At 44.8% G+C, this 27,174-nt stretch overlaps 1 protein-coding gene across 8 annotated transcripts in view; it reads right to left on the minus strand.

The window, feature by feature from the left end:
- FLNB (filamin B) overlaps window positions 1-27,174 on the minus strand; it is a 138,535-nt gene that overhangs the window by 82,104 nt on the left and 29,257 nt on the right. The window lies entirely within an intron of this gene.

A 27,174-nucleotide genomic window follows, 5' to 3' on the forward strand; every position in this document is an offset into this window, starting at 1 on the left:
ATTATACTATACAATGTGTCTTGAAATTTTTTTTTCACTAATCGTTATGGCTTTTTCCCTATAAAAAGTTGTTTCTGCTGACACTCCCAACTATAGGTTTAAGAGGCCAGTTTCTCCTCAAATCTCACCATCACTGGGTGTTACCATTTCCATCTCTGCTCTTCTCACAAGTTAGTCATTTATAAGATAAAGTCCTTAATAGTTAAACTAATCCAACCAGGCAAAGTCTCTGTTGCCAAGAGGCTAAGTGTCTGGCCCAAGGTCATGTCTCCTTTCTAGTCCACTCCCAGCTAAACAGAACACGCCAAACCCAGGCCCCTTCTAGGAATCCTCTAGGAATCTCACTGCTGCTGGTTTTTATCTTCTACTCTCTTGGCTTCTCTGCGGCCCTCTGTCCTGGGTCCTCTTTCCAAACTCTACCTATGTCATCAAAATCCAAATGTTATCAACAAAATCTCTCTCTTTCATTCTCTCCTCCTCTACCTCCCCCCTCACACTTCCCCATCTATTCCCCCATATCTAACTTTCTCCCTCTGCATCCTGCCCATACTTCCCCTCTCAACTATCTCCCCATCTGTCTCCCCCTCCCCACACACTTCCCTTCCTATCTACACCCCATCTCCCCCTCCCTCCCTCTCTCCCCCCATCTCGTGCTTTCTGCTACCTCTCCCCCTCCCCATTCTAGACCCCAAGCTGAAAATGTTAGAGCCATCTTTGAGGGATTTCTCCCTCAAACCCAAGGTTGTCGTTTCTGCAACATTTCTACCTACATCTATTGGCAAATCCTTTCCTCCACCTTCCCAGTAAATATGTGGCTCCTCCTCCCCTCTCTCAGAGTCCTCAACAGCCATAAAGCTGAACTATGTTCACATATCCTCAGGACTATCTTTCTAATCAGGTAGTTCTGTGCTTTCAAATTCACCAATGGTCCGGACTGCCCCACATTCAAACTCCTTAAACACACAGCACTCTCAGAACCCCCAAACTTAACCTGCTTTTTCACCCCTGTCACCCCCTCCCACCATAGTTCACACTCCAGACTCAGAGACCCCTCATTCCTGGACCACATCCTGCTTCGAACCCCTTGGACCTCTTCCTGTGATCTGTATTCTTTTTGAGGGGGAAGACCCTTCACCCCATCCTCCTGTGGGACAATCCCTAGCTCATCATTCAAGGGCCAGATCCAACAGTTGGTGGTGCTTCACTCCCACCAGCACATGTGTGACTGTGCCACAGCCCCCTCAAGACAAAAACCAAGCCTCTTGAGCCCCCATTCCAGGACTATGAGCACCTGCTAGGGAGTAACTGAGCCTTTGTCATCTCAGAGCTCTTTTTACCCTGTCCCACCCACCCACCCACCACAAACCACCTGAATGTCGGTTAAACACACGCCAGCTTGCACTTAATGAAACCCAACTCCAACCACATGAGAAATAGACACACATGCTGATAAGGAGTAAAGGGCATGCCACTTAAAATCAAAAGGGTGGAGGCTTTTTTTTTAATGAACCTGTTTATTGTCAGTCCTCTTACAAGAAAAGATCCTCTTAAAAGGGCACACCCAAACCCACAAAAACCAAAGGTAGTTTTATGGTTGCAGATTCAGTCATAAAAAAAGTTGATCATGTCAAACTGTACAGAGTAAAGATTATCAGGAACAGCTGGTAAGACAATCTATATTCGAGCACTCCACTCAAAGTTAAGGTGCCCAGAGATTTTCTCTGGAGTGAACTGTATAAATAATAACTTTTAAGCAGGACAGTCCATGTAACACTCGAGGCCCCGCCACAAATGAAAATACAAGGCTCCTTGTCCAAAAAAGTATTCAGCATTTCAAGCACAGAACCCTTCTCAGGGAAGGGTCCTGTACCGCATGACCATGAAGCCACCTCTACTTCTGAGGTCCTATGGTCAATAAAAAAGCAAGCATCTGCATAAAACACTTGACCGTGCACAGAACTTGGACAGTCAAGGAATTCATCCCACCAGACCATATGTTTCTCCAAGTGACAGTCCTTGACTGTGACAGAATTTTTTTGATTAGATGTCCTGTTATAAGGCTGTCTTTGAAGTGCTACTGATTACGGAATTACTACCTACCACTCATAAGAAATTCCAGGTCATATGATTTTCCATGCCAGTTTCCTTTATTCAAACTAAAGGGAAAAGGGCAGTCCTCAGAAGGTGGCGGGTGGGAACACGAGGAGAGTAAAGTTTGAGTGTGACCTAACGATTACGTTAGGTTACCCATGGTGGACCAGGTAGGGTCTGGTCTTACACCAGGCAGGATCTGAACAAGCCAAAAAGTCTCATACAGCCACAAGCATCAGACTGCAAAATTTAACTTTCCTGAATTATGTGTTAAACGCTTTTCAAATGCAAACTTGCAGATCTTATCCATAAATCAAAACATGAAACCAGTTTGCTCTATTTTTACCCAGCTTACACATGTTGGTCTAAAGGAATGAGACATGAGTCTTTTTTGAAAAAGATTTTGGGGGAAATATGACCCAGTAAAAGTCTGGGCCAAATTTATGAAAAATACAATGCCCAGAACTTCTGTTTCCAATGAATTCAAAGTGGGTGTCCAAACGGGAAAGCCCCCATTAAGGTCTCATTGGGATAAATGATACTTTGGTTCTGCTATTCTAAGAAGCTGGAGAAAGAACAGTCCTTGTTCCAAAAGTGATTTTGACAGGTGAAGGTTCAAATGCTTTACCGAACTCTTGGAACAATAAAAAGATGGCAACTTGCCCAAAAGGTCTCCCTCTTTCCCACCCACATGAAACAGGAGACTCCCAATGCCTTAAAAATGAAATGCTACACAGCATTACAGTGTCAATGTCGGACCATCGCAGCAGACTACAGGATTTTCAAATGTGAGTGTACTCTGTGATGTTTATGTCGAATATAAACACGGAACAGAAATGTAAAAGGAGGAAAGGCCAAGTCAACTGGAAGACTCTCTGGCAGGATTCCACCTCATTGAGAGCCTCTTTCTAGAATAAAATAAGCCAACACCCGCCACGCCTGCCGGACCTCCTAGAATCTGCTTAGATTGTCGGTGGGTTGGAACCTGGCCACAGGTTTCTCCTCCCCAGATCCAACCAATCACAGCTCCCATGTAACTGGTCCTGGCTCTGGACAACACTGACCCTCAAACCACACACACCCTCTGGAACTACTTAAAATGATCCAGCATTGCTTCTAAGTGAGGGCAGCAGCTTTTTTTCTTTTCTTTTTTTTTTTTTTAATAGCTAGAAAGTTAATTTGAGCTACTGCAAATTCTAGGATGGAATGTCTTCACGTCACTTTTGTACACCGGTTCCCAAGTCCTCTCTGAGCAGTAGTCAGGAACGGGCACATTTACGGGGTGGTGGTGGGGGGAACCAGCTATTTTTAGGTAATCTTTGGAAGCATCATGGAAACATCTACTATGTAGACAAGTTCCTCTGAGGAAGGGAGATGGTGCTCTTTCCCTCTCTCATATCAGGAGGGCAGGATCCATGCAACCAGTGGCGTGTGCCTGCCACATTCACTGTGCCCACCTCCTCTCCCATTACTGAGAGCAGCATGGTGGGAGGCTGGGAGGAGAGGCCTGAGTGAACACCATCCCACATTTCTGCTCTCCTAAGAACAACAGGTCATCCATTAGCCACAATGCAGCAGCTTGCTGCTAGGTCAGAAACAGCTAACACAGGACTACAGGAATCAAGGAGATGTAGACATTTCAGAAAAGCTCCTTCTAGGATGCTTGGGGTAAAGCACCCAGGCCATACTCCATGATTTGGCCTCCTAGAGAAGAAGAGTTGGCCACATACTCTGCTCTTCACCATCTCATCTCTGTTACCCTCTGAGAGGCAGTTGTGGCAACAATGGTTGCAAGGCTCTGGAACCCGCGGTTCAACTAGCTATGCCACTTTGAACAATCCGTCCATCCTTTCTGGGCTTTACATTTCCTCATTTACCAAATGGAAATGATCACAGTCAACACCTTTGCAGGGCTGTTAGGAAGGAGCAGGTGGGTTCTAGAATGCCAAGAGTTGAGTACAATGCCACGTATGGGGTAGGTGCTTAATATTACCTCCCTCTGCTTTCTTACTCATTCACCTCACAGCTGAATACCTGCCATGTGCCCAGCACACCTCCCCAGAACCAGAAGCCCAGGCCCTATAATCCCAGGTTTGCAGGCAAGACGGAAACAAAAGGAAAGATAGTACCTTATGAATTAGGAGGAGGAGGATATGTTCAGTGTGTCACTTCTCTGAGCCAAGCAATTCATTAGAAGGGTAGTGAGTCTCTGAGGTCCCTGCTCTCCTGTTGGAGGAGGCTGACCCGCACAGTGCAGTAAACCTAGGACATGGGGTAAGTACCACGGGGACACTTCAGCGCTTAGTGCTTTAGGGAGACCAATATGGCCTGAGATTCCCCAGATAGACACCAAGAACCATCCAGGAACTCAACTACTGATAATTTGCCAGACGTCCCTGAAAGAGAATATGGTACAAAAAGGAGCCCAAAAGAGTCTGGCCCCTTCCTGACTTCTCAACTTCACATTGCCCAGGGTTAACCTGGATGTCTGGCCTCAGCTGGCTTAGCCTGGAACTCTCTCCCCAACTCTTCTGACCTGGTTAATGCCTCGTCTATATCCAACTCTGCAAAACTAGACTAGGTCCCTGGATAAATGTGCCCTTCTCTTCTAGTGAAATGACAGCTGTGCTGAAATAACCACCTGCCATGTCTGCCTCCCCTGCTCAAAGCGTCAGCTCCACAAAGGCAGGAAGAGGTCAATTTGCTCCCCTAAGCATGGACACTTGGCTGTTTGGGGGACGGCCGCCATATGCACGGCTCCCTGCCCTCTCTTCTCTGGTGCTCTATGAGACAGAGCTGCCTCTTGCTGAGCAGATGCAAAAATCCACGCACAGACTTTCAGACAGAATTCTAACCTGCTCCAGACTGTGGCCACCTCGCACCCCCGGCAGGAAACAGAGCACATGGCACAGGATGTCGTCTGGAGAGGTCACTAAGGCTCCATGAGTGTGGGCTCAGCAGCACCACCGGCTATAGAACCCTGGCCAAGTGATCCGGTCCTAGTGTGCCTCAGTCACTTTCCCTGGAAACTGGGGATCATGCTGGAATGGGAGCACAGAGCTGCGGGAAACCTGCACGTGGTAACACATGCCCAGCACTCAGAACCCCCCCACACACACTCAGTCATAATTAAATGTTAGCATTATTACTATTATTCTTTACCACCACTGGCTTCAACATGCTTTTATCAAACTTGAGACAAGGAGGACAAAGGCAGAAGGGAAAAGTGAAAGCTTAGTAGTTAAAGGTGATGACCTCCATGTTGGCACTGGGGTTTCCTGTCAGCCTTGACTGCTTGGGGGAGCCAACCACAGCAGCATCCTGTGAAGGGCTGCCCTGAGGTAACCCCACACTGCAATGCTCAGATCACCTGGGTCCAGGATCCAGGCAGCAGAACTGGAGCTCACTGGCATCTGGTTTCTCCCCATCCAGCCTTCTTTCCCAGCCTCCACAGACTGTAGCTGAACTGCTGGCCTCGGTCATCCAAACAAGAGGGCACCCTCACCTAAAAGAAGGCAGTTCATCACTGTCTTCAGCTTCTCAGATACCATGAGGAGGAAGGACCATCTCAGCCTGCTGTCCAGAATTGGGGTGCATTTCTGGGGGTGTAACAGTCCTTCCATTCATACTACAGATGATGGACTATGTACCTTGGCAGGACAGTGTACCTGCCCAGAGGTGTCTGGATTTGCCCAGAGGTGTCTGGGCAGGATGAAGGGGCCTGGCTGGTTTCTCTCCTGCTAGGGCCTCCTATAGGGCCTGAAACCATCAAAAGGCAAGCCAGACTTACAACTTGGTGACTCACACTGCTGATGATTGAGGGGTACTGCATGAAGGCCACTAAATCCCTTCCTCCCCTTCTCCCAGGCATATGGCTTTCAGCTGGATGGCCTTTCCTAGCATCCCTTGCAGCTCAGCAGCATGGCTGCTTTGCCAGTGGGCAGTGAGCAGAAGGAAGTGTGACATCACTTCAGGGCCCTGGGCAGGAACACGCCTCCTCCAAGCACTCCCTGCTACTGCCAGCCAGAGCCCCTGACATGACAGTCACTTAGCTTTGACCTGCCCTAGGGGAGGCCAGGCAAGGTGACAGAAGGAACCTGGATCCCAGAATATGGTGCCCTGCCAACCTGAATGCTGAAAAAAGTCACTGTATTTGGGTTAAAAAAAAAAGAAAAAAAACTCTTGTTACAGCAGTTTAATTATAACAAGAGCATGTTCTGGGCCTTGCAGTCCTGGAGTCACATGGGCCTATTTCTATCGGTAAGATGAAATACAGACCACAATAAAGTAAGGGTGGATGGAGGCACTCAGGTCAGCTGGATTTCCGATCCTTTGTCATCCTCAGGAACTCTCAAGGATGACAAAGGAGCTGCCTAAGTTAACAACTTTTATACCTTACAATGTTAAGGTTCAGCTAATCAAGAGACCATGTGGAAGGCCTTTTTATATCAGTAATTTTTCAAGAGATGGCATAATAGACCAGGGGTGGCAAATGGCATTGGCATGTGAGGTAAAAACTCTTTCAGTGTGTTGAGAAAGATTATGAGGCCCTATCTGGGGTCAGCAGGCAAGAAAATCTATTATCAAGATCTGCCATGAACAGGCGCAGGGAATGGAGGCTCACTCAGTGAGGTAGAATCACTCAGATTGGCCGTGCCTGCCCTGGGCACAGCACGGGGAGCAGTGGCTGGGATTCTTCTGTAGCAGAACTGAGTAAACATTGCCAGATCCCTGATTTGAGATTTCTACTATAGGCCCATAACACATTCTTCATGCATAACCTCAGACTTCAAATTTCCTACTTTGCCAACTATTCCTTCTGTTTTCTCTCACTTGTTGGACAACTTTTGCCTGGAATAATTGGAACAAATTATTTCATAAATACCTTATTTTTATTTTTAAGATTTTATTTATTTATTCATGAGAGACACAGAGAGAGAGGCAGAGACATAGGCAGAGGAAGAAGCAGGCTCAATCCCAGGACCCCAGGAACACGCCCTGAGCCAAAGCCAGACACTTAACCACTGAGTCACCCAGGTGCCCCTATTTTTATTTTGGTACGGAGTTTTGGGTGAACATTCAGATCACAGATACTCTGGTCAGCACCCTGCTTCCTAAAATATCCCAAGCACCAGATTTTCTGGTTAAGAGGCATCCTTTATTTAAAAGGTGCCTTTGCAGGACACCTGGGTGGCTCAGAAGTTGAGCGGCTGCCTTCGGCCCAGGACATGATTCTGGAGCCCCAGGATCGAGTTCCATATGGGGCTCCCTGCATGGAGCCTGCTTCTCCCTCTGCCTATGTCTCTGCCTCTCTCTGTGCCTCTCATGAATAAATAAATAAAATCTTAAAAAAAAAAAAAGCTGCATTTGTATCACCAAGTAGACTTCCAACCAAATGCCACTTTTGAAAAGTTTTTATCACTTCTGAGAATTACTTTATATACAGCAACAAAGTCACACTGGACTACATAAGATAGGTATATTAACAAGCCTAGAGTTTACTAAATCCTTTCCAACTAGTATTCCTGGGATAGCCTTAAAAAGTTAGAACAGGGATTCTAGCCTTGTTGTAAGGATTAAAGAAAGGAAAAAAGGAAAGACATTCCAAAAATGTAATGTATTTTACACGGTCAAAGCAATGTATTTTACACGAGGTTTTTGATCTCAAAGCCACAGGCCTCCTGAATGAGTGGTACGATAAGCGCCCCAGGGACCCCTGGGCCTCAGCAGGGAGTGGAGGAGCCCAGAGTCCAGCCACTGGGAGGCGCTGGGAAACCCCACTGTGAGCTCAGAAGTTCTCTGCAAGCTTCCAGCCAGGATGACTCTGAGAACGTGTCCAGCTGAAATAATAAACGCTGGCTGTGAACGGAGGTCTTGGTCACCTTCTGACTCCAGCTCAGGCTCACCTGGAACACAGTACTCCAGCTCAGGGATCTGTCATGTGGCAAGACCACCTCACCTGAAACACAGCTCGTGGCTCACCCTGTGCACACAAGCGAAGCCCATCGGTTGACCCACCTGAGAAAAAGCGTGAGGGCAGGAGGAGCCAACTGGAAAGACTCCTAAGCCCCTCCCCTCCTTACATCAAGAGCAACCCTACTAGAACAGCTCCCTCTCTACCAGACCTCCAACCGCTCCCCCGGGGCCAGGCCCTGTGCCACGTGCATCACCTCACATCACTCACCACAACCCTAGAAGAGTCGTCTTTTATGGTTAATCTGATAATCTGATTTTACAGATGAGAAGACAGAGGTCCACAGAGGCGTTTGCCACAAGTAACAGAGGGGAGAACCTAGATTTCAACCCCATTCTCTCTGTTGTCTTAAGCCCAAGCCTCCCTACTTGGCATGCACATTATGCCAGACAGCTGTATTCAGTGGGCGCAAGAGAACACACATTTCACAGATGAGGAGACTGAGCCCCAGGAAGGGTCTCAGCCCCAGGACCCAGAGCCAGTTAGTAGTCTGCTTCAGAAGGGAACACAGGCAGGGTCTCTATAACTACTACAATCATTCCCACGGTCAAAAGGTTTCTGGCTGAAAAATGTGGATAGAAGGCACAGAAAGTGACAGCACAAGGCCTGGGTGGTGCAAGCAGAAGTCAGACATGGATTATTTTAGTCCCCGTGTCTCAGTCATGACTCAGCCTCTACTACACCCTAGGAACTGGGGATTCGAGTGTCCCAGCATCTGGGAGGTCCGTCATGCATGCCCTACTGCTCAGCATGGGAAGTCAGGGAAGATGGCAGATGATACAGCTCTGCCTTCATTTCCCAAACCTATTATTCCATATTTTCCCTGGAGAATAGAAATTAGGGTCACTTACGTACATGAAGCTCAAGTTGTTCTATTCATCTGTTATTGTACTCAACAAATACCTCCTGCCTACTGAATGCCAGGCCCATAGCTGGATGCAAATGATATTTTTATGTAAGATAATAAGTTAAATTGGCTCTACAACACTCCACAAAGAGATGACAACAAATTATAATGAAAATCATTTGCCACCCCACCCGCAACCACCCCCCCACCCCTGCAACCCTGCCCCAGGGCAAAACATTGAAGATCTTTTCAGAGAAAAAAGAAAAAAAACTTTCCTTTTTTGTCTTTTGTCTCTCAGGCTCTAAGCTAGGTTTCCTGAGGTTAGTTTTGTTTTTGTTTTTGTTTTTTTTCCTTTTATAATTAAGAGTAAAAAGTAAAAGATGATAATGCTGATGACTAGGACAGGTATTCATCCTTCCATTGTGGACACATAAAAGTTGAGCCTTGTTACAAAAAAGATCAAGGTGGTGTCCTTGGTTTGAAAGGGGAGAAATCAGTTTGTATCCCCCCACCCCCGTAGCTCACCTCATGTTACAACTCATATAAGCCTGTTACAGAAATGGCAGCCTGCCCAAAGATTGTGAAGTCATAAAAAGAACAAAACTCCCAATTTAAAGTCTTGAATAGGGACCAAGCTAAGGGAAATTCCAAATAATTTATAACTGCTGGCTCCCATCATTACCAACAGAAAAAGGATAAAGTTTGAAGAAAAGAAATTCTCAAAGGACAGATCCAGGGAGGGGCACATTCCCTGCTTTACCTGTATTGATGCTTTTCAGACAGTTCTCCCCACTGTCGGATCTGTACCCCCGAATTTGAATCTCCAACCCAAAATTACACAAGGCGGCCTCCGGACACACAAGCCACCCACCACAACGGAGCCTGCTCAGCCCAGACACCAGGCTCCTCCTTGGGGCCAGAATTCCATGCCACCAGCATCCCCGGGGGAAAAGCATGGACATGGGGGCAGGACTTACCCACCCAGACAGAGGGGAGCTCACTTGTTGAAATAATCGCTAGCCAAGTAACCCAAGGGCCAGGGACACTGAGGGCGTCGGCGATGGGGCAGGCAGGGTTGAGGTTTCCCTCCCAGCACAGCTACTCACTGGCCACCCAACTCTGGTGGGTCACCTGTAAGCTGAGAGTCAGACCTGAACTCACCAGGTCAAGGGCTTGTCAGATAATATAGTAAATCAGGTCACGTTTTGCCCGATGAGGGACCCACCGTATCAGCAGAGACTAGTACAGCTACTGTTATTATTACTGTAACATTATAAACACACATAAGTTCGAGGACTAACAGTGCCCCTTTATAATATCGTCTAAGATTCAATGCCATTCAACTCTGGTTCAAGATCGCTCAGAGCCAAATACCCCAGAACTATGCCTTCCAACACAGACGAGCATTCCATCTGCTAACGACCACAAGAGCCAGCCCCCATCAGGGACCCAGGATTAAGGCTGATAGAATCAAGATGTTCTCTGCTCAGTGAGCTGCCTGAATGAACTGGCGGTTTGCTAAAATCTGCAGGCCACCCCAACTCCTCCAGCAGATTCCTGAGCAGTCTGCAGGGGCCAGCCTGCCTGGGCCACTGTTGACAGAAAATTAAATGCAAGGTCAATAAATTCAATATGAAGCACAAAGTATTCAAGAAAGTTCCCTAACGGGATTCCTTTCTCTAATGGGGGGGAGGGAGATATTTGGATACTGAAGTGCTCTTTAACCATGAAAGCAGCTCATTACCATAATATCATGAGGGAATAAAACCAAAAACAAGGTATAAAAATGCCTCCCCACAAATGAATGGTCAAATAAACTTTACAGAACATTCAAATAAGAGAGTAACAGGAGGCAGTGAAAAGAATGAGAAAGATATGTTTGTTCCAATAGGGACAGGCCTTTGTGATGTATTAAGGGAACAGGACCATTTGTAGAAAAGCATAGAATGTATAATTCTGTTTTGGAAAAGGCATGCCTCTGCATCTGAACAGAAAAATCTGGAAGCATGTACATCCAACTGTGTTCACTAGCTCTCTCTGGGAAGAAGACTTGGGGTGATTGCAAAAGACGAGCTTTCTCTTTTTTCTTGTGACACGCTCCTGTGTTGTCTGAGTTTCTTTTCCCAGTTTAAATTACATGCGTAACTTTTATAATAAATTGTGACACCTCCCAAAAGAAACACATAATGTACACATGAAGGAATTCTTCATTTAACAGAACTGCTTGTGGGTAGAAGGCACTGATGTGGGAAAACTGACAGGGTGTATCAAATGATGAAAGCAATCTGTACAGTAGGTTCGCCTATGAGTAAAGGGGTGGCCAGGCAATGACATAATTGGGTTCACAGATGCACAGAAAACCTCTTGAAAAGGCAAGAAACTGTTCACCAACTGCATTTGCTTCTGGGTAGAAGGAACAGGGAATGGGGGTGAGGAGGAGTGCGAGGGAGCCAGTCTTATCCTTTTAGACTGTGTATGATTTTCACCATGTTTGAGGGCGCTTATCAACAAGTAACAAATGAATACGTGGAGGCTTTGCAGGACCGGGTGGCTGTCCTTCTGGTGACCACTTCTGCTCAGTTGTCACACAGTGGCCATCCAAGTGCCTTCCCGGTCCTCAGCCACACATACTCTACTGGACAAGCAGTCTCCCTGCCTCAGGAGATGGCCTCTGCCATTTCCAAACAGCTTGCTAGAAGAGTGGAAGATGTTGATGGTTACCCTATGAGAAGATGGGAGTCACCTGGTTGCCTTTGGACATGCTTAGCAAGCCAAACAAACAAACAAACAAACAAATCAACTATCCACCTTCCTGATCCCTTCCTACTCCCTCCTTGGCACCCTCCCTAAGAATGTCCTTCCCATGATGCAGAGGCCCATCCACTCAGTTATATGTGAGGGCCTGGTCCACTGAATTCTCGTGGCTGCTTTAGGAGGTACCCCTGTTAGTCCCATTTTCCAGATTTAAAAAATGATAAGCTTATAAAGATGAGTTATGCAGCTCATAAGTAGTGGAATGGGATTTGAATCTAGGTCACCCAGCTCCAGAATCTGCTGCTGACCATTCCACCTGGAGGGCAGGATGGGGCTGCAAAGGAAAAGGCTCCTACACAGACATAATATTACAAAGGCCTTCTAAACTGGCAAAAGCTGAATAGGAAATAAACGGGTTACATCATCCTGAAAGAGATTTATCACAGTGCCCCTGAACTCTGTCCCACAATAAACGGCCATGGCAGTAAAATAAACAGACCAGGCACATAGCAGGTCAGCTTTTCTGCTAAAATGGGAACAAGTTCCAACATCCCTGAGATGTATATCCCTGAGATATACTGTCCAAGTGCAGGGCAAGCAAGTGACACATACTGAATATCAAAGGCATCACCCTCGCCACAGCTGGCAGTTACTGAAGATCTGATGCCCCATTGCCAAGGGTCCTCAGTACCAGTTCTTTATCTAAAGAGTCTTGCACTTGAGTTAGAAGCCACCTCCTGGCTTAGCAAAATACCAACTCTGTTAAACTTGGCCTTGAAGAAGATTTGTCCCTCTGGCCACACTCATAAATTTGGTCCTATCCTTTTACCACTTGGACCATTTACCAGGAGTTGTTTCCCTTAAATCAATTCACATTTTTTTTTCCCTCAGCCGAGTTTATTTATGTACACACACACACACATACACACAAATTTACAGTATATATGTATGTGTTTATATATACACGTATACATGTGTATATATATATAAAAAACATACCCTAGTCATGTTATTTTTACACTACATGTGAAAATACATAAGTTACAATTTTTTTTACAGTTACAATTTTTAAATGAAGTTTGTGTAACACCTACTGTCATCTTGTGTAACATATCTTCAAAAAGACATTAGCTGGTTTTCTAAGACAACAGCTCCTGTGATCAAATAAGCTGGGGATATATGGAATTGACAAATTTTATAGCTAAACTGTGGAAGGAGCCTTGGTGTCCATTGAAACATGAATGGATAAAGAAGATGTGGTCTATGTATACAATGCAAATGCACACTGAGGATCTCTAAGAGCACTAGGGTGCTACACAGCATTTCCCAACTTTCTGAATTAGGGAACTGTTTTTAATACACTCCCAAAGGACTTTAATAGTGTCCAGAAGATACTTCAGGAAATATTGCCTCAAACTGCCCTTCACATCTACAAACTTTTCCTGAACACTCATAGGCCTGGAGATTATGTTTTATAAAACTGGTAGATGTGGAGTGAAGGAGACAGGCAAGGGGTGCAAAAGGAAGATGACAGGAAATAAGTTATTGAGACTTTCTCTGATCTACAACTATTTTGATGGTAGTGATTATGAATCTAAAACCTTATAACTTGGCGGGATCCCTGGGTGGCTCAGCGGTTTAGCGCCTGCCATTGGCCCAGGGCGCGATCCTGGAGTCCCGGGATCGAGTCCCACGTTGGGCTCCCAGCATGGAGCCCGCTTCTCCCTCCTCCTGTGTCTCTGCCTCTCTCTCAATCTCTGTGTCTATCATGAATAAATAAATAAATAAATCTTTAAAATAAAAAATAAATAAATAAATAATAAACCTTGTAACTAATGAATTTTGCAGATAAAGGGTAATAGAATTGGGTTCTCAAAACATCGCTCCTAACGAAGGGGGCTAAAGGGGAGGGGGGTTAAGGGAAGTATATCCCTTAACTACGATGTTTATGAAATTCTGGTGATACCCTAACTCACTTAAAAACTACACTAGAGGGATCCCTGGGTGGCTCAGCGGTTTAGCGCTTGCCTTCGGTCCAGGGCGTGATCCCGGAGACCCGGGATCGAGTCCCATGTCAAGCTCCCTGCATGGAGCCTGCTTCTCCCTCTGCCTGTGTCTCTGCCTCTCTCTCTCTCTCTGTCTGTGCCTCTCATGAATAAATAAATAAAATATTTTAAAAAAAACTACACTAGAAACATCTTACTGTTCTGGTGCAAACTGTAATTCTTAAACACAGGTAATGATTTAGAGGGATCCAGGCCAAAAGCAGCCTCCTCTTTTCTGGGTTTGCTTTAGAGCTTCTAATGTCAAAATTTTTATCCGCAGACAATGTATTACACCAAGTGGGAAGAGTCAGAGATGAAACCTGGTAATTTGGACCAGTGCTTAATGCAGCAGAAAAGGGGAGTTGCCCTGATGGGACCAATTGCAGTATCAAATTATGTGAACAGGGGAAACTTTCCAGAAGCCCCACCCCATGGCCACTTAGCTCTAAACTTCCTGTAATGGGGGGGAGGGAGGGAGATGATGGGGGCAGGGGATTTAGTAAAAGCTAGTAAAAATTATTTATATAATAATTGAAACACATCCAAGTAGCATTCCTAGTGCTACTTAAGGATGACATACTCATAAACATACCAATATAGCAACGAGCCACACAGCTTGTGTGCTAATTAAATCCACTCTCTAAGCTTCTGTGTAAGTGCTGGATCTGAATCTGAGACTTAGCCAACTGTAATCCAAGCATTCTACAGACAGGGAGCAAGCTGTCTCTAGCATCATTGTGATTCTAGTACCTAGCATGATGCTGATCATATAGGAAAGAAAAGCAAAAGGTGGCGGTGGGGGGGTGGGGGCAGGGACCACTGCCACCTACTACCCAATCAACAACCACCCACTCATCAATGCACCTAGCAACCAACAATCAACCAGACAAACTGATCAGAAACCAGTGGTTCACAGACCTACCAGACCACCACCAACTTAGTCAACCAACTACCAAACCCGAGTGGACTCATCCTTGACCACCATCTCCCACCAAAACCTTTCCCTCCCTCAGTCTCCCTGGCTACTTCTAAATTGATCCCTAGCACAGCAGCCCTCAGCTAATGGAAGGCCCCCCTTTACTAGCCACCCTGTCTCAATCTACAGATCAGGAACTCTTAACTCTTCCCAAAATTTTTCCACAAGCTCCAGCAGGAGCCTCACAGCCCTTAGGCACACACAGCTCCTTCTCAGTGACATGCAAAACAATCTGAAAGTTGGAGGGTTAGGGGGGAGGAATTGGTTCCAAAACATAAAAAAAAAAATAAAAGAAACTGAAATTAATAAATGTTTTATTAAATGCCTGGATTAGCATTATCTTCCTCACTAATTGTGATCTATGGTTGATATCTACAGAAATTTCAGTACATTTGAAAATGAGTTATAGGTTCATTTTCTCACATCCCAAGAATTCCAAAGTATACATTAAAATTGCTAAGAAATCAGTCAATTGTAAAAGGAGTGAGTCATGGCTAAATAATACAGCAAATGCAAACAAATAAATAAACACAAAAGTTCTTTTTTTTTTAAATCTTTCAAATTATTATTTTACAACACATGCACAAAACGCATCTTTTTTTTTTTTTTTAGTGTGAGAGAGGGTGTGTTTTATTGTATTTGATAGGATGGGCTCAGGGCCTAAGGTCATAAAGCATCCCAGCACGCCTTATGAAGTCTGAACTCCCTAACAGTGACCCAAGGCTCCCCCAGCTGGCCTCTGCTGGTGTCCCCAGCTGGCTGGCCCCACATGCCCTGGTCCGTGGTCCCACTGTTGGTAGAACCCAGGGCTGCTCCCTCTATTCGGAATGCCCTCCTCTCCCACCTTTCACTGAGTGGTTTTCTTAGCCACCCTTCAAGATTTAGCCTTCTTGGTATGCCTGGGTGGCTAGCGATTGATTGAGCGTCTGCCTTTGGCTCAGGACGTGATCCTGTCCGGGGATTGGATCGAGTCCCACATAAGGCTCCCTGCGAGGACCCTGCTTCTCCCTCTGTCTTTGACTCTGCCTCTCTCTGTGTCTTTCATGAATAAATAAATAAAATCCTTAAAGAAAAAAGAAGATTCAGCCTGCTTGGATACATTTCCTTTCTCCTTGGCATCATGCTTTCTGGTATCTTTTTTTTTTTTTTTAAAGACCCCATTTATTTACTCATGAGAGACAGAAAGAGAGAGAGAGAGAGAGAGAGGGGCAGAGACACAGGCAGAGGGAGAAGCAGGCTCCATGCAGGGATCCCAACGTGGGACTCCATCCCAGGTCTCCAGGATCACACTCTGAGCTGAAGGCGGTGCTAAACTGCTGAGCCACCCAGGCTGCCCCATGCTCTCTGATATCTAAAGAATGTCTCACAAAGTAGACAGAAGTGGAACTTCCTACATAATCTACTAGGAAGCCAAATGTCTGGGACAATGAGCAAGACAAGCCACAATCCTCAATTATGTCACAGCTTCCTATAAGGGACTAAGTCAGGGACTCTTGCAGAAGGTGTGTCATGGGGAGGGTCTATGAGCTTGAATAGGAAAAACAGTGAAATTTTTGCCTTTGGTACCCTCTAACTAATATGTAGCCTATTGTTCGATTATGAACGTACACCATAAAATACAGGTGTATTAGCAGCACCTGTGATTTCTGTCACCTGCAAAATCAGATCTTTTCCCATCATAGTGTTGGCAATATCTCAAAATAATCCTGTATGCTCATCACTATATCAAAATCATGGCAGTTATTAGACTCATTTCTAGATCTTATTAAACATCTAAATACATATGTACATGTATTACTATATCCAAAAATTTATTTCTGATAAATGTATTTCAATATAACTAGTTTCCTTTGTAACCCCATGTACATGATTTTATGCATAAAGGTTAAGAGTACAGTCTTCAGGGAGCCAATGGGGTCCAAGACACACTAAGTTAAGAATCCTAGCTCCCAGCTGCCTGGCTGGCTCAGTCAGTAAAGCATGTAACTCTTGATCTCGGGGTTGTGAGTTTGAACCCCATATTAAGTATAGAGATTACTTAAAAAATAAAATCTTAAATAAAAAAATTCCTGGATCCAATTAATAAATTTTTAGAACCAAGAAATGAAAGGACTTCAATAACAGATTGGTGAAATGGGCCATAGCCTAGTGAAACTGCACCTGTCAGGGCATGGCCTTGGTCAACTCTCATTCCCATGAGTGACCCTAGGAGGTCACTGCAAATGGGTCTCCCAACCAATATGGCCTATCTATCATCACTGAGTTATCCTCTCAGGCCAGAACTACAATCATGTTATTCTCAGCATGAACACCTTCCATTGCTCCCTATGGTCTATGGCAGGGGCCAGCAAACATTTTCTGTAAAGGAGCATATAGCAAATATTTTTGGGTTTACAGGTCATACAGTCCCTGTAGCAACTATTCAAATCTATTGTTGTAATGAGAAAGTGACTATAGGTAATACATAAAATAGTGGGTGTAGCCTGTGTCTCAATAACACTTTATTTACAAAAACAGGCAGAGCGTCAGATTAGGCACCACTGTCTAACATAACTATCTATGATGATGGAAATGTTTTAGATCTTCACTGTCCAATTTGGTACCACAAGCCATACTACTGAGCACTTGGAATGTGGTTAGTGTGACTAAGATGCTAAATTGTACATTTAATTTTCTAACTAATTTAACCAGTCACAGGTTGCTGAAGGATAGGTTTACACAGTCAAACCCAAGCCTTTTTTTTTTTTTTTTTTTTTAAGATTTTTATTTAGTTGAGAGAGAAGAGAGAGAGAACGAGCAGGGAGAGAAGGGCAGAGGAAGAGGAAGAAGCAGATTCCTTGCTGAGCAGGGAGCCCAACATGGGGCTTGATTCCAGGACATCACAACTTGAGCTGAAGGCAGATATAAACTGAGCCACCCAGGTACCCCTCAGGCCTTTCTTCATCCCTTCTGAGGTTCTGGCCAACATCACAACCGATGGTCCCAACCTCAGTAAGTACTAAGCACTGAGGCCAAACAGTGGGTAATATCAAGTGCTCTCACCCTGCATTCACTTCCCACTCCTGGGCCCAAGCAGTTCTGCAGCCCAAAACATCCTGTCTCCTGACTCTGCTCCTTTAAACTCCATTGTTCACCAACCTCACCCTTGCCACAGGCCTTCCCTTACACCCCAGGTGAAAACTGTTGCTCTTTATGTGTCTCTGGGAGGCACTGTAAGAACCTTCTCCTAACAAAGCATGCCACGGTGACTTGTGCAGTAATTCTGTTTCTTTTCCTTCACTTTAAGATATTTGAAGATAAAACCATGTCCCTACCACACACAGTACCTTTATTATTTTTTAAGATTTATTTATTTATTTGAGAGAGAGAGAGAGTGCATGCACAATCGGGAGGAGCAGAGGGAGAGGGAGAGAGAATCTTAAGCAGACTCCACTCTGAGCACGAAGCCTGATATGGGGCTTGATCTCACAACCCTGAGATCATGACCTGAGTTGAAACCAAGAGTCAGATGCTTAACCCTCTGTGCCACCCAGGCACCCCAGCACAACACCTCTATGATAAGCATTCCCTAAGTCTGTGAAATGAACACACTTTAATTATAGCTAAGTACTGAATACAAACGATCTCTAAAAAAAAAAAAAAATTCTTGTTAAAATTAATAGATTTAACTAAAACCTGTTTATCACATTTTTTTGAGGGCTGGAATCTAGATGAAAGTAAAAAGGCCCAGATGGATTTCCAATCTGCAGTACAGAGGGATGTGACCACTCAGTTAACATCCCACTCTACCACCACAAGATCTCACCCTTCTGAAACCTCAGTTTTCCTCATCTGTAAAATGGGTTGACAATGTCTACACCTAGCAGGGATAGAGAATGCTTAGCACAGTACTAAGAGACATAAATGGCAGCTTCTGGGTGGATACAAATCTCCTCCTGAACACAGGGTGTGGAGGAGGCACACAAATCAGACTTAGCAGGACAGAAATACCAGGATGACCCTTGGATTCCTACACCAGTATAGGTCTATCTCTGGGCAGGAAGGATACATGGCTTTTATACCACAGCTGTGCTCCCTAACATCCTCTGAGCACACAGATCACACCACCACTGAAACCACTTGGGGTGGGTCAGTGCACACTTCAGGCATCTGCCAGCCCAAGAGCTCTAAAATGTGTGCTGCCCTGGCTGCTCAGATAACAACCCGCCGTCCCCATAAATGTCACAGCCACTCCACGCACAACGCTGTAATTTTTGCAGCTTCTAGGGCTTCTCTGAACAGATAAAAAAATCCAGCCAGGCCACTCATTATCCTAGTTTTTCTGACCCAAGGCCCTGTTCCCCCTCTTACTCAGCTGCCTTACTCACCAGGCTGGGTGCCAAATGATTGGGCCTTTGTTAGCAATCAAACCCACCCTCAGAGAGGAGGAGGGGGAGCAGCGACTGAGGAAATTCAAAAGAGTGGACTATGGCTGTTTTAAACCTAGTTACAAAAAATGGCTTTGAACTCCAGCAGCCCTGTTGGAAGAAGTTCTTCTTTGCGGGCATCTCAGTCACCTCTCCTGTTGATACTGATATATATGGAATGTGCTTTCCTGATTATTATCTATTTTCCTGAGTTATAAAATATGCCATTACAATCAATTCAAATTATACATAAAACAGATATAATGTAAACTGAATCTCTCCCCACTGACAGGTGAGGGTTGCTCTGCCATTAATGGTGGTCATGACCTTGGTCCCACGCTTGGCATATCCAACTTTCTTCTCAAGCCTCAACACCTCTGTTGCTTATAGAAACCACTTGAGGGACGCCTGGGTGGCTCAGCAGTTGAGCAGTCTGCCTTCAGCTCAGGGCGTGATCCCAGAATCCGGGATCGAGTCCCATATTAGGCTCCTTGTAGGAGGCCTGCCTCTCCCTCTCTCTCTGTGCCTCTCATGAATAAATAAATAAAATCTTAAAGAGAGAAAGAAAGAAAGAAACCAACCACTTGAGCTTCAACTCTGGCTACCCAGTGGAATCATCTGAAAAGCTTAAAAAAAAAAAAAAAAAAAAAGCAGTGGCTCTCCCCAAAAGAAAACAAAGTAAGGATTTCTTCAGGTAGGGCCAGGTATCAGTAATTTTTAAAGCTTCTGAGCTGGTTCTAAGGGTTCAGAATCACTATCAACAACCAGACCCCATTTGAATCCCATCACCCCAAAGCCCACCCAAGAGGCCAACCTTTTCCTTGACTGGGAATGGGCCTGAGGCAGACAGACCCCAAGAGAGGTGACCCAGGAAGGAGAAAGGAAAGTGAGTGCACCCAGGAAGCCAGGAACTCAAAGCCCAAAGCTATTGCGTCAACGACGTCTTGCTCACAGACATCATGAGCCACTTGTCTCAAAGCAATGAAGCCACATTCTAACAAAGACAAGGATTCTGACAGTGCCTTGGAATTAATGGGTTGCAATGGTGAACAGAGGACCAGAAAGGTCCTCTTGAGAACTGTATTTTTGACTTTTCCTTTTTTTAAAGAATATCCACTAGTAATGGAAGCTAACGAAGAGGATCTAGTCGCCCATTGGAGAGATTTTGCCCTTGGTTCCTGGAGTGACTCCAGGAATGCCCATTCTACAGGGGGATTAGAGAGACGCAGAAGGTCCTGAATGATGAATGGCCAGGCATACCCAAAAGTGGTTCACGCTCAACCCTCTTTTTATTTTTTAAGATTTTATTTATTTAACACAGAGACGGAGTGCACACACAGGCGCGTGCCAGAGACCACAAGCAGAGAGAACAGCAGAGGGAGAGGGAGAAGCAGACTCCCTGCTCAATGGGGACCCCGACATGGCTTGATCCCAGGATCCTGGGGTCATGACCAGAGCCAAAGGCGGATGCTCAACGACTGAGCCACCCAGGTGCCCCCAAGCTCAACCCTTTTAATGACTTCCTCTAAAATGCCCAGTCAAGGGGATCCCTGGGTGGCTCAGCGGTTGAGCACCTGCCTTCAGCCCAGGGCATGATCCTGGAGACCAGAGATCGGGTCCCACATCGGGCTCCTTGCATGGAGCCTGCTTCTCCCTCTGCCTACGTCTCTGCCTCCCTCCCTCTCTCTTTCTCTCTCTCTCTCTCTCTCTGTCTCTCATGAATAAATAAATAAAATCTTCAAATAAAATAAAATGCCCAATCAATATCTGCCACCTCCTGAGTAACAGCTCAGGACCTGAGCACCTTGGCTGCAGCACTTCACATGCGACAGGCACAAATGGCATGCCACTTTACAGCTGCCCAAACAGAGGCTTCACGAGGCTGTGCTGTCTGCCCAGGGCCACTGGACCAGTGGGTGGTAGAGCCCCAGGGGAAGATGTGGAAGAAAAGGAGACTCAGGAGGATCTGTCCCAGCCTTGCTATTATGAGAGCCAACCTGGAAACTCAGGGGCAACGCTTCTGAATTCTAACTAGACAATAAAGCCAGATGGGATGGAGGCCAGACCTTCGGAAGCAGAGTTCCGCGCCCCCCACCTGCTCAGCGGAAGTCTTCACACCTGGTAAAGTGTGCCTGCCGTTAGCACTTGAGCTGGGCAGAACTGCCATGGGCAACTGCTTGAGCGGAGCCTCTAACAGGCCAGAGAAACCAGAACTGCAAAACCCAACCTTGAGATCAGAGCCCCCACCCTGGCACCCATCTTTTCCCAAAATGTTTTATGGGAAATTCCAAGTAAAATTAAATGGTGTTATTTACCACACTCAGCACTTGATTTAAGTCAGGTCCCCTTCTAGTCTGACAGCCTGGTCATCCACAATAAATTAGCCTTTAAAAATAAGAAAATTTCAAAGCTTGCTCTAATTCTTCCAGCTAACAAGGTAAAAGAGGGTTTTTCTGAGTGTCTATATCCAGACAACTTGACCCCTTAGCCCAAAGCCCTCCATCCCCAAGTGGAGGGACCAGATGGTTCCAAGTATACATTTTCTAGAACTACTCTGAGCAGCATAATGAACACTTACTACATTAGCCTCCCCTCCTCCCCACCATAAGAGTCCCACTCAGAGCTACAAAGCAGTCCTGACACCCCCTTTTACAGCTCCTGGAGTGTTCACCGAGAACAAGCCAATTTTTCCAGGGCATTGGGCCAACAGTATAATCACATGCCGCGTTAGAAGCTTCTGGTTGTTCATCAGAACCCAGAAACTTGGCTGGGGGCTGCACACGGCTGGAGGCTCCATCAGGCTTCCTGTTGTAACAAATTCCTCCACACCCCACCTGTGAAAATCCATTTCCATTTATTACCAAAACTGGAGCCCTGTCTTTCGAGCTTTTTCCTGAGGCCTGGAAGCTGGCTTTTCCAGCTGGTGATGTCACTGACAGGATTCTGACAATGGCTCCCGAGAGCCTAAACCTCTCGCTAATACCTAGCAAGAGCACATTCCTCACGGGTGAGGTCATGCTTAGCTAATTACTAATCTGGCCCCTACCCTAGTGCCCAAAGCCCCAGCATGATGAGATGCCACTGGGGTTCTCTCTTAGGGCACTCCCGAAACAGCAAATACTACCCTGCAGCAAACATGAAAACCCCCAACAGGCAGTGGGATCACGAACTGCCAGATTTTGCAAATAAAATACAGGATACCGAGTTAAATATGAATTTAGATAAGTAAATAATTGCTTAGTGTATATCCCATTCAATGACATATAACAGGAGATAATTGCTTGCCACATTTGGAATACTGAGTAATTCATTGTTTCTCTGAAATTCAAATTTAACTGCTTTCTCTGGCAACCACAGGTGACTTATTGGCAACTCTTTCATTTTGGGGACTGTTGAAATACATGTAGAAAAAAATCACCTCAAGAAATGAGGGAGGATAGGACGCCTGGGTGGCTCAGCCGTTGAGCATCTGCCCTTGACCCAGGGCGAGATCCTGGAGTCCCACATCCATCAGGCTCCTGCATGGAGCCTGCTTCTCCCTCTGCCTATGTCTCTGCCTCTCTCTGTGTGTCTTTCATGAATAAATAAATAAAATCCTTTAAAAAAAAAAAAAAAGAGGGATCCCTGGGTGGCTCAGCGGGGGATCCCTGAGTGGCTCAGCAGTTGGGCGCCTGCCTTCGGTCCAGGCATGGTCCTGGAGTCCTGGGATCGAGTCCCACATTGGGCTCCCTGCGTGGAGCCTGCTTCTTCCTCTGCCTCTGTGTGTGTGTGTCTATCATGAATGAATAAATAAAATCTTTAAAAAAAAAAAAAAAGAAAGAAAGAAAAAGAAATGAGGGAGGAGAGTTTCTACAGAACCCCCTCACACTGCTTCTGCAAGAGTCCTTCCTCTACCTTAAAGATGTCAAAGCTAGAAATTAGATGAGGCATTTTGAACATGGTTTATACAAGAAAATCCATGCACCTCCAGCCAATGCACTGCCAGAAAAAACAAAAAAAACCTTAGTCCTACATGAAAAGATAGATGATCTTCAGCTACCATCCATACCTGAGCTCCACGGGGCAAAGACATACCTGGCATTGGAGGAGCAGTGCGTGGCACAGAGTAGAAACTTGGGTGACTTTTGTGAAATGGCTCTCCCTGGTTAGGACTTCATTTCTAGAATAATGACGATGCTGAAAGTGGCCAGTGGTAATCCATTCACTACCACCCAGTCTGATTATGTATATCAAGCACAGAACAGAATAAATGTCTATAATTTAGTGCTGTCATTTCTTAAATTAATGCAGTAAACCAAAACTTTATACAAAGAACCTCTGATAATATGGGCTAATATTTATTGAATAAACAGTGATAAAATGAGAACATGGGTGTTTCAAAAATAATCAACAAGTAAATGCATTGTTATAGGTTTTAAATTAAAATAGATTCGATCAGGGGATCCCTGGGTGGCTCAGCGGTTTAGCGCCTGCCTTTGGCCCAAGGTGCGATCCTGGAGTCCTGGGATCGAGTCCCATGTCGGGCTCCCGGCATGGAGACTGCTTCTCCCTCCCCCTGTGTCTCTGCCTCTCTCTCTCTCTCTCTCTCTCTCTCTCTATCATAAATAAATAAATAAATCTTTAAAAAAAAAAAAAGATTCGATCAACATGTGTCATGCATTCAGTGTGTACCAGGCTCTGTGTTAAGCACTACTGTGATCATCTCCTTTCAGCCTTCCAACAAACCTACAAGGCCAAGACCCATTATTATCGTTCCCATTTCATAGGGAAACTAGGGCTCAGACACTTGCCCAAGGCCACAGTGCTGGTGAAAGGTGGGCCCAAGGAACACCTGGGTGGTTCAGTGGTTGAGGACCTACCTTTGGCTTAGGTCGTGATTCAGGGTCTTGGGATCGAGTTCCACATCAGGCTCCCTGCAGGGAGTCTGCTTCTCCCTCTGCCTATGTCTCTATCTCTGTGTGTGTGTGTGTGTGTGTGTGTGTGTGTGTGTGTCTCATGATTAAATGAATAAATAAAATCTTTTTAAAAAATTAAGAATCAAAATGAATAGCTTATAACATGTAAGAATTGCCTGCCCAGTTTAGAAAAATGATTTTCAAAAAAAAAAAAAAAAAAAAGAAGAAGAAGAAGAAGAAGAAGAAGAAGAAGAAGAAGAAGAGGAGGAGCAATTTTCTGAAATCTGTGAGATACTTAAGAATCCCAATTGTGGTCTTGGTAAGCAGCTTCAGGAGGTACTCAAAAATCTAATTAATTTTTTTTTAAGACGCCATGCCACCCCTGTCTGTGGGATGTAAATACCTCTCATGGAAATCATACAAAACAGGATTGTAAAGCTTCCAAATTTGGGAACATGTAAAGGGCAATGTTTACAATACATATGGGAGTCAATCTGCCACTAGCTACATTTAAAAAATAAAAATTACACACAATCGCAAATTACAGAAGAGGCATGTATTGCCAGCAAGAGATTATAACTCAAATGCTTTTCCCAAAAAAAAAGTTGATTAATGAGCGAAAATTGTTGGGATCCAGGATATTAAAACAATCTCAATGGTTACTTTAAATTACAGTAAGAGAAAGGCACCCGGCTGGCTCAGTCAATAGAGCATGCACTGATCTTGATCTCATGGTTGTAAGTTAGAGCTCCACATCAGGTGTAGAGATCACTTAAAAATAAAACTTTTTTAAAAAGTTACAAGGAGAAAGGTACCATCTCAGTGAAGTGCTGGCAAACACTGTTCAAATCAAGAGATGGCACTTAGCATCCCTAATAACAGAACAAATTGACATGATGTGCCTCCTGATGTGATTCAACGGAATACACTCATGGCTTTCTTTGGAAGTGCACTTGTCAAAAATGTTTAACTTGAATTTAATCATGAGGAAACAAACAAATCTAAAATATAGATATTCTACAGCCTTGCTACTCCAAGTGTGGCCTGCAGGTTAGAAGCATTGACATCAGCTGGAAGCCTGCTAGAAATGCAGACTCAGGCCCAACAGTGACTTCCAAAATCAGAATGTACATTTTATTAAAGACCCTCCCCACCATCCTGCATGCCCCCACCACTCCTCACCCTGGAAGTCTTGTGCACATAACATTTGAGAAGGCACTGGCCTTAGCTTTTTCAAAACTGTCAATGTCAGAAGTGACCAAAACCAAGAAATGTTAAAGATGGGAAGCTGTTCTAGATTAAAGGTTAGGATGAAGTAACTTTGAAACCAAATTCAATTAAGTAATCTTTAATTGTTTCCCAGATTTAAAAAAATGACCATAAAAGAGACACTTGAGAGCATTGGGGTAAATTTTATATGAGATATAAAGTGTTAACCTCTTGGGCATACAGTGACACTGTGGTTATGGAAGTGTCCTTTTTCTTAGAGAACCTGCTGAAGTACTGGGTGGGGGCTGGGTGGTGGTGAATGGTCATGCCATGTGCTAGAGACTTTCAAATGATTCAATAAGAGATAGATGTGATGTGTATCCTTAGAGAGTGACAAAGTCAACGAATGTGGCCAGATGTTAACAACTGGAGATTCTAGGGCATCTTGATGGCTCAGTCTTAAATGTCTGCCTTTGGCACAGGTCATAATCCCAGGGTCCTGGGATGGACCCCCGAATCCCTGCATCAGGCTCTCGGCTCAGCAGGGAGTCTGCTTCTCCCTCTACCCCTCGCCCCTGCTTGTGCTCTCTCTCTCTCATGCATGCTCTCTCTCTCTCTCTCTCTCAAATAAAAAAAAGGTTTTTAAAAGTCTTAAAAAAAATATTGTACTTATTTATTCATGAGAGACACAGATTGAGAGGCAAAGACACAGGCAGAGGGAGGCAGGCTCCCCTCCAGCCCGGGGAGCCCAATACAGGACTTGATCCCTGGACCCACGATCATGCCCTGAGCTGAAGGCAGAGGCTCAACTGCTGACCTACCCAAGCGTCTCAATAAATAAATAAAATCTTTTTTAAAAACCAAAAACAATTGGAGATTTTAGGGGAAGGTTATATGGGAGTTTGCTACACTGTTATTTCATATTGGAGGATTGAAAGCTTCCAATGAATTTGGGGAAGGGAGGGAAATTTACATTATTGCAAGAATTTAAATTTTTTTAAACAAGTCAAATACCTGGAAAATAAATATAAGGTAAAAATTCATTACAACTCTGGTTCTTAAGCATCTGTATTAATCAGCATGTATTAATATTCTTGGCAATACAAGAAAGCACATACATTCTTCTACAAACCAACTTTTCTCCCAGGTGTCAAAACATTTAAGGAAAGTAGTAACTACTTAGGTACAGGGAGGCTGAGAGAGTCTCTCATTTCACCTCCAAATGTAGAAACTGACTCCTCAGGAGAAAGCTTACCAGGCAAAGGAAAATATAAACCTGAAAATTTTACAGCTTTATTTTAAAATTCGAGCCCTGTATAGGCTCGATTCCCACATTTGGCCATAAAAAAGAATGAAGTATGAATACAACATGGATGAACCTTGAAAACATTTTGCTAAGTGAAAGAAGCCAGTCACAAAAGACCACATGTTGCAGGGTTCCCACTATATGAATGTTCAGAATCAGCAAATTCATAGAGAAGTAAACCAGTGGCTGGCAGGGCCTGGGTGAGGGGAGGACGGGGAGTAAGTGCTAATGGGTATAGGGTTTGGGGGGGCCAGGGGATAAAATGTTCTAAAATGATGTAGTGGTGATGGCTGTACAACTGTGAATATACTGAAAACTGTACAGCTCAAAGGGGTGAATTTTATGGTGTGTGAATTATATATATCTCAGTAGAGCTGGGTTGTTTTTTTTGTTTTTTTTGTTTTTTTTCCCCTCAAATCCTATATATTCCTCCAGGCTACAAGATCTGTCTTCTTCTTTCTAGCAGAAGGCAGTTACAGGACTAAGACAAGGCAAATCTCTGTGACCTGGGACCCAGGAGACCGGGGTTCTAGTCCAGCCACCACAACTCCCTCTGTGACCTTAAGCACATCCTGTCCCTCTCTGAGTGGGTAACTTCCAGACTGCAAATTCAGGGCTGGACCTGAAAGCATTTTAAGGTTCTCCAAGATATTCTGAAAGCCAAATACAAG

This window comes from Canis lupus, chromosome 20 (assembly GCF_003254725.2).
Source record: "Canis lupus dingo isolate Sandy chromosome 20, ASM325472v2, whole genome shotgun sequence".
Classification (NCBI taxonomy): domain Eukaryota; kingdom Metazoa; phylum Chordata; class Mammalia; order Carnivora; family Canidae; genus Canis; species Canis lupus.